We start from the raw sequence: 10,637 nt of genomic DNA on the forward strand, positions 1-10,637 counted from the left end.
AGGCTCTACTCTGGCAGCTGGGAGGTGTAAGCAGGATGGAAAATCAAAGCCTTTTACTCACCGCTTCTTCCAAACATACGTGTATTGTGACCCAGTTTGTAAAAGCAATGGAGAACCACCCTGTATGCTGAACATTATCCGCAAAGCTAGAGAGGGATTTTGCTGCCAGGGAAAATGCCTGGCAGGTTACAGTGCCTGGAAAGTTAGCTCATTCATTTTGGAAGTAGTTTAAGTCCATCAAAAAGAATTCTGTACTAGGACGTGGAAACACAATTGACTGAGTTGCACAAAAGCCCTGCTCAGCCTCTTCACTGCCTGCGGAGCCTTGGCCCCTTTGGAAAGGCAGTCTGCCCATTTGGGTTGAGCTGAGAGCTTGTTCCCCCTGCAGCCAGTCTGGAAAGCCAGGCAAGATGTTCTTGCACTTGGCTGTCCAAAATGAAGACCTGTGCAGAGCACGTGAGCACACACTGACAATACCAAATCCTGTTAGTGATCCACTGGTGTGCTCTGATACTGGTGTGGCTGCTCCCAGTCCTTGTATAATATTTGAGCAGTTAAAAGCATTGTTCTGGGAAGCGTGAGACTGTTCCCTATGCTCTTTTCAAACTGAGAAGATCAAAGCCTCATTGTCAAAGGAAAACTACCATCATTCACGCTGCAGGCTCTGTCCAAAGTTGAGGTGCCCTTCACCCTTCAGATGAGATCTGGGCCAGTGTGGAGAAAACTTTCATAAGATTAGGCCCAGAGAAACCGGGGATAAATGAAGTGGGTATGTTTGAGCAGAACAGTCACCATGCTGAGAATAGCCCAAGGACCAAAAGCAGCACAGCAATGATGCTTCTCAGCAGAGCAGTTTAATGCTGGTAGCCCATTCTGGTACCCTGCTGTATGGAATAGATATTCGTAGAGAAAAGCAGGACTTCAGAAACAGTTCTCAATTTACCATCTCCTATCCTCCCATTAGGTGTCTTGCACCTCATTTACTCTTCTGTCTCTGGTGGATTTCCCTTCCTAACCATGATTAGTGAATTCTGCTGCCGGGGTTGACTGCATTTGTATCTGGGCCGTACTCTCCTGTGTGGTCTCTAGCACACAGTGCTTTGTGAATAACAGCAAATGCTTTGGATTGCAACATTTTTCAAATCATGCTTAGCACAGAGGAAAAGCATCTTTGACAGCTCTGGAAACTCAATCTTGAGATACAATAGACTTTTGCATCACTATGGTTTAAAAAGTTAATAGTATACAGTTTAAAATCTTCCTACCTAGATAGTAACATGACAGATTTTAAGCAGCTTAAAACCTCTCTAAAGTAAACAATACCAATACTAAAAAATTGTTATTTCAAGCTCTTTTTTTTTTTTTTTTTTTTTTGTGAGGGGAAACCCTGCAAGGATGGCAAATGTGTATCTTTTCCATCACTTCATAGAAAAGCAGCAAAACATACAAAAGAAAAGCCTTTCTCTCTGGCTGATTTCCCAAATGTACTTTGAGTTACCAACCACATTTGAGAGGCTGCTGGAGCTTCTTTGTACAGTGAGAAAGTGCTGAAACAGAAAAAGCATTGAGCGGAATATGCAATGACTTTGTCACAATTATGGGCATCAAACACAGGGTTTTCAGACACAATCCTTTATCCTGCAGATGTTTCAGCTCAGTGTGTTGATCAGCACATTGCCCCAGGAAATTGCCTTGCTGATCAAAAAGTGTCTGTGTGTGCTCCCCTTGCACATATGTAGCGTAGTCTTTTCAGGACAACTACTAGTTTGAATGTACAGGAGTTGACAAAATTTAGACAAGCAGTTGAAATGCTCCACTGGTACACCTTGACTCATTAGAAATGCATCCACAGTAAGCAAAAATATTCTCCATCACAAGTAAGATTTAGCACTTACAATGTGTGTAGGAACATAACCTTTGCCTCTTTGTTTAATGCTTTCCTTTGCAAAACAAATGCCTTTTGAGATATCAGGAAATGCAAGCTCAGTCATGGTAACATTTAGTTTTCTTTTCAACCTTCTGTGTATAAAATCTGCCCGTGAGTGAGAATTTTCTTGGTACTGTAGACATGAGGTCAAATCCTTTCCTGTTATTATCGCTTTCGCTTAGTTGAATTCACATGAGAAATACATTTAGTTTTAGCTCTGCATTGCCTTTTTTTGCCATAACTGTGGCCCCTATATAAAGTTGACTGTTATTTGTTTCTGTGCTAGAAATAACTTTCTTTCTTCACAAAGCTGATCAGTGAATTTATGCCTTTTCTTTATCCGATACTCACCTTTTTGAAGATGCCAAGGTCCAGCAGGCTCCTATGAACTTCACTGACAGCTGGAAGGACTTGACAGAGAGAACCCATCTTTTGAGGGAGCACTCAAAAATGGAGTTTCTGTTATGTCCTGACAGTGTTAAGACTCCAAACCACAGACTGCTCCCCCATCAGTCTAATGATTAGGAGCTGAACATTTGGATCTGGGGCAACTCGTTCAGTTCTCTGAGTGTTTACTCGAGACATCAGGTTGATTGTTCAATGCCCAGGAAGTCATGGCTGTAGGGAAGGTTAGTGGCAGACAGAATTGTCTGTCAGAAGTACCTCTCTCCTCCATTCCCTACCTTCCTTCATGTTGGCACCTCAGGCTAGGGCCTAACACTAATGAGAAGACTCTACATCAGTAGTGTGTCAGGGAAAACAGATTTGTGGCAAAGAAATGCGAGGAGCTGCACAGATTAGACCAGCACCTGTGGACAGGGGAACAGTGAGGCTGTACTTGCCTCTTGAGCAAAAAAGAATAAGGAAGAATTGTATCCTTCTCCCCAGTGTCCTCACCTAACATTCTTCCAACCCAGCTGAACCAAACCAGGGGGGGGAAATTAAGGAAGTAAACTATTTCTGTGCCTTGCAAAAGGGAAAGGACAAACAAAGTGGGATTCTTCAACCCGCTGTTTCATAGAGAAGCAACATGTGGTCATAATTCAATCTAGTGCTCACTCATTAGCTCTACAAAGCATTTGCACTTTCATTCAGAAATTGGATTTGGTAAATCTGACGTGTTCTACTGTGGACCAGAAGGGAAGTTCATTAGAGAAATTGCAAGGCTAAGTCCTTTTTACCTCAGAACAAGCTTTTGGATTTTGTTAATCAGGTACATTTTTCATTTACACTGATGATAAACATTTGACAAGTAATCAGCTCTGGGAGGAATGTGATTTACTGCTGCAATTTGTGTTTGTGCTAATAATAACAATAATAATGTTTGGCACCAGTATAGCCAGTGTAAGCAAAGGATAGAACAGATTTCCCAGGCTCTAGCTGGCTCAGTGTGGTTTTCCATGTCTTGATGAGAAGGCTTTGCCAGAAATAGGCTTGTTGGGATCCAAAGGACATGGAAAAACAAGAGCAGAGTCTCTGTGTAACTTTGTCATTGCGTTTAAAAAGGAATTGTTGGGTTTGATACAATTTCTCCCATTTTATTTCTCTCAGATGAATTTAATTTAAGACTGAGCTTTTCAAAGTAGTGCTGTGAATGGATTTTATTTTTGAAGATAAATTCGGGTAGAGTTCTGGATAAACTGTGTTGAAATTTTTTTCCTTTTTTCTTGCAGTAATTTAAGCATTTGTTAAGGTGGTGGTTGTTCTGGGTTTGTGGGTTTTTTTTTCCTTTCGTAGAATTTTTTTCTCCTTCAAAAGTAAAGGAGATTTGTTTTCATTAGAAGAATGAAAACCTGTAAATGTAAAACATTTGTTTTGATTGTAAAATCCCATCATCCCCCCCCCAATAATAATCCAAGTTTAGTTTTTCAAACTTCAGTATTTTCAGGGAGGCGGGAGGGTAGATCCAAGAAAGGAATTTCCAGAAACATCTGGTATCTGTGCATGTTTCAGGAAAGCCTATCTTGGATCTGTATATGTTTTCCTCTATTGCAAACCTGTCCTTGGTTCCGATATATTCCTGTTTGCAGTGAAAATAACTCCTGCGAGGTCCATGCCTGCACTTCTAGGTAGCTGTTAACTTTTTCAGCAGTTGGGATACAAAGAATCAAGACAGTTTCCTTTCTAACTCAGTTACTCTGCAAAGAGTCCGGGCAGGATGCAGAGCTGTTTGACTGACAGCAGAGCAACTCTGCCATTAAACAAATGTGCATCATTCTGGTACATGAGCGCCCTGATCCTCCCGACGAGGAGCAGCCCTTCACTAACTTGTGCACTGGTGCAGGGTTTCTTTTTTACGGCTGGTTGCTTAAATAGTGCAGCTGAGACCTGCGTGGCCCTGCTGGTGCAACGTGATAGGTCTCCGGGGGCAGCAAAGGTTACATGCCATTTTGATGATTTTATTCAGTTTGATTCCTGGCTTTTCAAAGCCGCAGCCGAGCCTAGCCCTTTTCCGAAATCTTTCTGATAGCTGTGTCATCTCGAGGAACTGCCACCAACATTTTATTCATATATTTTGCTTCTTTATTGAAGAGTTGTTTTTCTTCGAGTATATCTGTTAAGAATGAAAATATTATTTTTGGATTTACATTAATGTTTTTCGTTTTGTGTGAATACGAAGTTTGGACTTTCTTTTCATCCTTTCTATTGCAACTGCTCTAATATTTTTGACTGATACATTTTATTACTATAGTTACTTCGGATTTACACAGCAGATTTTATTTGTGAAAGTAGTATCATGCTCTGCCCTCATTCAGCCTACTTTATTTATTATTGTTTATTGTAGGGGGGAGCACGTTCCACTGCTTTCCTTGAAAACAAACTTGGTACAAATAAGGAGCTTCTCATGTCTGTAAATCCACTGTGTTCTGCACTGCTACCTTACAGAGAGAAGAATCTTCTGTACTGAAGGACAAAGACAGTTTGCTGTCCACAAGAGTTCAGAAATCAAACTCACACAGAGAGCTTCCATGTTATTACACGGTGCTTTTTTCCTTCTTTCTTTTCCCTTAATTTTTATTGAAGAAAAGATTTTGCAGTGCAAGTCACAGTGATTTACTTGCATGCTGCAGGCTGATTTAGGATGCTTATTCAATCAGTCTGCTTCTAATGACACTAGAAATACCATAATGGATGGAACATTCCTGCCTGCTCTAAATTGGATTAGATGGTTTACTAATGTAATACTGGCAAGCCAAATCAGCCTGTGATGCCATGGGGATTAATCTATAGGGAATACTTGATCTCTAATGCCCATGTGCTAGTTGAAGTGCAGTCATATCTTTTGATTTAATAAACCATTTTTATATTTCCCAACAGTATATGTGTGTTTGAGCAGGATGAGCTAATTGGTAGAATTACCCTTTTTAAATGAAACTTCATAACTTGCTGCTAAATGGAAGACTACTGAGTACTTCAGTCTTAAAAGATTTAGCTCCTGTTTATGCAATTTCTTCTTGATAGCTTAAATGCTAAGGACCACACAAGGATTTGGTGTTCTTTGTTAAGAAACAGAACTAACAATGCTGATATATCTTGTAAAGTACTCATTTGTTACTGAACTGAGAAGTCACAAAATATGTCCAATATCTTAGATCTGGTTTTATTCTCATAATCAGATGCTTTGTTTAAAAGTTAAACTTTGATATACAGACATGCACAGATTGAGGATCCAATAAGTTATTATAAAATAGGTTTAGAAACAAGGAAAAATTACTCAGTTCCTGGGTGTCACTTGCCAGTCCTGTAGTGTTTGCTGAGGTGTTCACTCAGCTCTGTCTAACCTTTGGCTGGCAGATGGCTTGTGCAGGTAGCAGAGAGGCACAGGGGAAGAACCAAGAGAACTGCAGAATTACAAAGCAAAAGCTTCCTTTCTGTTTAGGTGTGTGCAGCTTAGTGCCCTTATACAAATTGATAGCTTTTACCAAAGTGAGTGTAAAACATCTGCATTATGCTCAAGTAACTTTGCTGTTAAACAAGCCATCCCACACCAAAAGAAATCTGCTCTAAATTTGTGATTGATTTTGAAGGCAGAGAAGAAGTCTTCTGGTTAAATTAATAACTTAATACATGTATGTATTAATAACTTAATACATATATGGGGGTGTGGGGGTGTGGGAGTGTAGGTTTCCTGGCTATAATTGCCTTAATTCAAGTAGCCATGACATAATGTACAGAGACCTGAAACCAAATCTTTCCCCTTAAGCCCTCTGACTTAGCTGCTTCCATGGCTAGTATTTCAGACTTTCATACAAATGACATAATCATGAAACAGTAACTACCATAATATGAAAATAGGTGATTTCCCCCACCAAATTATGCATGTCACACGTCTAAGGCAGACACATCTTTCCATTTCCCAGAAGTGTGACAGGTCCTAAATGGAATATCGTGACTAACACCTGGGTTTGACACACTTCTATATTCCATAACACAGCTGGGATTAGAATTTCCAGTTATATGTTTTGAAGTATGCACCAGATAGAAGCATGTGTTTCTAACCTTGGCTGTTCACAAAGTATCAGACCGTAAGATACTTACATCCTAATAAACAGGAAAAAATTTTCAGATATTTTAATGGTTTCAAAAATTTGTTATTTTTAACACCTTTTCACAGTAAACAAGTAAATCTATTTGAAAAGTGCTTTCACAAACAGCACTATAAAAGCAATAAGGTACCTACAATCTTGTCTGGAACCCTTACTGAAGAAGCAGCATAAGCAGAAATCATAAGCCTATTTGCTATTCTGTATCAGATGTTTTGGACAACTTATGCAAGCTCTGTGTAACTAGATACCAAAATATCAGTCAGTACAATCAGCAGTACATCGTTCTGCATTAGAGGTTGTCTGTTCATTCACTGGTTCACTGGTAATTAGAGTGAGCTTTCAGGCATTTTGCTTCAAATGATGATATACCAAATATATCAAAGAACATCAGACCATCTGTTTGGCTTCCCAGCTGTTTTAGGTGGCAAGAGATGTTTGATCTTTTGACTGCTACTGAAACTTTTCCTTCCAAAGACATCTCCAAACAATTATGTAGCAGCTGAAGTGTTTCTCTAGGCTGGAGTTGTCTTATCCTTCATTAGACCAGTTGTCTTCAGCTGACATCTTCAAATAGAATATTTTTCACTGGTACTGAGCCATCCTGAGTTGTGTACATTATCCCTAGGTGAAAGTCTTGTCTCACTATAATGGTCTGTATCTCTCTTTCTCACTTTGTCTTGGCATGCAGGCCAGAATTTCACTCTGTGATAGTCTGTATGTATGAGGAGACATAACGTTAAATAAACACTTGTAGAGATTATTTCCTGTGGCTCAGTTGGTCAGTCGTTGTTTTTTTCCAGCAGGGAGCTTTCTGATAGACATGTACAGCTGGTTTTTGACTTAGGCTACTAGCTATAAAACATTGCTAGCAAAGGGAAGACACTTGTGGTGATAAATCAAGTTTAGGAGAGCGGGCATGCGTGATTTGTTGTGTTCGTGTGCTACTGACATGAAGGGACACCTTTTCAAATACCATTGCTTGAGCTGTGCACAAGTATTTCTGTGCAAAAACAGAGACCGAGTTTTGCATTTAACCAGAGCTTCGCATTTGTTTGTGCATAAACACTTGCTGACTGACTGGTCTGTCTTGAAGAGGCACCTCTGAGATGTTGCTACACTGGAAGTCTGACTCTGAAGGATATTTATCGTATGTGACGTGTGAGTGTTGCTGTCATGCTATAAATTTTAGTGGAGGCAGTCAATTTAGAAGAGGAGCATAGATAGAAATAAAGCTATTGGCTAACATTTACAAAACATGCCAGATGCAGTCATGGAATAAATATGTTTGACTTAATTTTTGAATAGCCTAAGTAATAGAAATGGAGTGATGTCACACATTGGAGTATCTGAGCGTATTTTTGCCTATTGACATACCTCTGCATAGTGCAAATATTCCTGATACAGTGACAGAGTAGAGGGCACACAACCTTTGTGTCTTAACTATATGGCCCTCCAGGAGTCTGAATGTTTCTTAATACTTGCTGAAGAAAATTCAAAACCATATCAGTATAATTATTTATCACATGTGCAGTGATTACATACATTCTATCAGTGCATTTATTCAGCTTGTCATGTGGTAATTTGCAAGTAATAATGACTTTAAATGGAACTGAAAATAGCAGGGAGAAGAAGTGCTAGAGTAGTTCCAAATGCCCAACAAGGAGACCTTGTGCAGTCAATTCAATGACTGGGATACTTCAATTTGTGTCTAATAACTCCAAAAAGCTATTATTTTGAGGGCATGTTTTACAACTTTAAATTCTAATTATCCAGCTTATGTCAAGCTCAAAAAGAAAGATAACCATGTTTTGGACAGTGCCAGAGACCCTTTACATTTCTGATTTGAAGCAGTACTAACAGCAGTAGAAATAAAGATGTAGACATTACATGGCTATATGTATATAGGAGATATTTACTTTGAGTTGAGCATTCATTTCCCTGTGTACTGTCCAAGACACTTAACATTTTAAAGACCCTGCTGTAAATCTGTCCCTGATATTTTCGACAACTGTTTAAAGTCATGAGAAAACAGGCTGTGAAAACTTTGCCCACCAATGTATGCATATAAGCTGTCTGAAATCTCTTCTAACTTTTCTCACTGTTGAACAATGTAACTCCTTCCAAAGACACCTGACTTCACTGATGAAGAGCTTTAATAATAAATTTTTGCAATAAATATTTTCAGAAATATTGTTGCAATAAATATTTCCATTTCTAATGAGACTCAGAGCCAGGTAAAGGTGGAGTCAGTAAAGAGCAACAAACAAGCAGCACTTCCCCATGACCATAAGGCAGCAGGCTGAGTGCACTGCTTCTGGAGCTTTACTGGGTGTGTTGGGTAACACACCCTGCCTTGTGCAAGAGGAGGAACACTGTAGGATGATGATGATGACTTGGAACAGCACAGGAATAATGTTCTGGTTTTGTATTCCACCACTTTGTACTCCTTGACTTTCAGAAGCGACCATTTCATAAAAGTCGTATTTGCTTTCCTTTGATTTACAATTATTGAAATTTTAATAAGGGTTGTGCAGCGACTCCAGACATCACATATTGTCAGTGAGAAATTATAACTTTATTGCAGCACACACTGACAGCCAACTCATAAAAATGAATGACATTCTATATCATAACATCTCGTAGGCTGTTCAGAATGTTAATAGCTCACTTCATCTTTCTTTAGCATAATGAGGCAGACAGTGTACCAATATTCAACGTGAAAATGAAGATTAAGAAAATTTGAATTGAGGCAAGAAAGTAGCATTTAGCAGAGGTTCAGGCAACATTCAGATAAAAAGTTTCAATTAAAGTACTCTTAGGGAACCTTTTATCACTGTACCAAGGCTTTGTTACCAAAGACCAGCACATACTACACAAAATATAATTTCAAAATGGCTTTTGAAATGCTGCTTCTGAAAGGACCTATAGTCTTTCTCTTATCCAGAGAGTACTCTTTTTTTCTGTAGACTCAATTGTATGAGGTTTGATTGTTTTAGAATAATCTATTTTTCCATAGGAGATCAAGCTAAAAATGGAAGCAATATTTAGGAAAGGGGGTAGATGTTTTTAGGACTAACTTAGATGGTACTTTTCTTAATACATTTCTACAAACAGATGAAAACATTACTAGCCAACCACAAACTATTCCCATATAAATGACTGATAACAACACGAGTGTCTCTGAAAAAGATAGTCATAGATCTACTTCTTCTCCAAGAGATGCAGTTCCAGCAGCAATATTTGTAATACAGGACTAGTTAAAAGTAAAGAAATGTAAAACAACACATCATGGCTGATAATCTATCAGATTGCATCACAGATTGATTTGTACTACTCTTATTAGCAGTTCCAAATGCACCTACCCAAACACAGGCAAAGTTGTCCATCTACTTACCCAAATCTGGGAGTATTATTAATCAAAAACTCTTAAGCCACTGAGAGCCCTGGTTAAAACACCTGCAGGCTCACCACAGTCAACTATAAACAGATTTCTCCATAGTATGAACCTGAATCAGCCAACTGTAACTACTTATATGAGTAAAATTATCCAGTAAAATGATGCAGCTGAAGTTGCTGCTGCTGGCTTTAATTTTGATGATGGTCAAAGAGAAACTTTCACTTTAGCTTTTCAAGGGCTCCTTCTTAAACTCTAAATGTATCAAAATTAAAGATATATACGTTTTGGAAAAATCCTAAACCAAAATATTTACCTTTTCTTTTCAAAATACAATCACTGTTGAAACAGTTTTGTGGATGTGCATTATCTTAGTGCAGCGCCTGAGGCAAATGTATCTCCCTCAATGTGAAAATAGGTATTATATCTCCTGGAAGGGAATTCATCCCATGATCTGGATAGAGCACAGTAGATTGATATTCCTTCTTGGAACAAGGTGGCAGATTTGGTCCTTTGTGACTGGAGGACATTTTCAGTGGAGTGTGAAAAATATCAGATCAGTGCAATGTTTCATCCATCTCAGAAATATTTGTGATTAACCAACATATTTTAGGGTCCACCATCACTCTTGGTGCAGGTTTTGGGTGCTCCAGGGCACCAATCCCAGCCAGACTTTCTGCCACAGAGAGCCCACTGCTTTTGAAAGAGGCCATGGGTCCAGGGCAAACTGCATTTTTTCTCAAATCCCAATGACAAAGAGGATAACTTA

This window comes from Neopelma chrysocephalum, unplaced genomic scaffold (assembly GCF_003984885.1).
Source record: "Neopelma chrysocephalum unplaced genomic scaffold, ASM398488v2 Primary Assembly neopelma1_75, whole genome shotgun sequence".
NCBI lineage: Eukaryota > Metazoa > Chordata > Aves > Passeriformes > Pipridae > Neopelma > Neopelma chrysocephalum.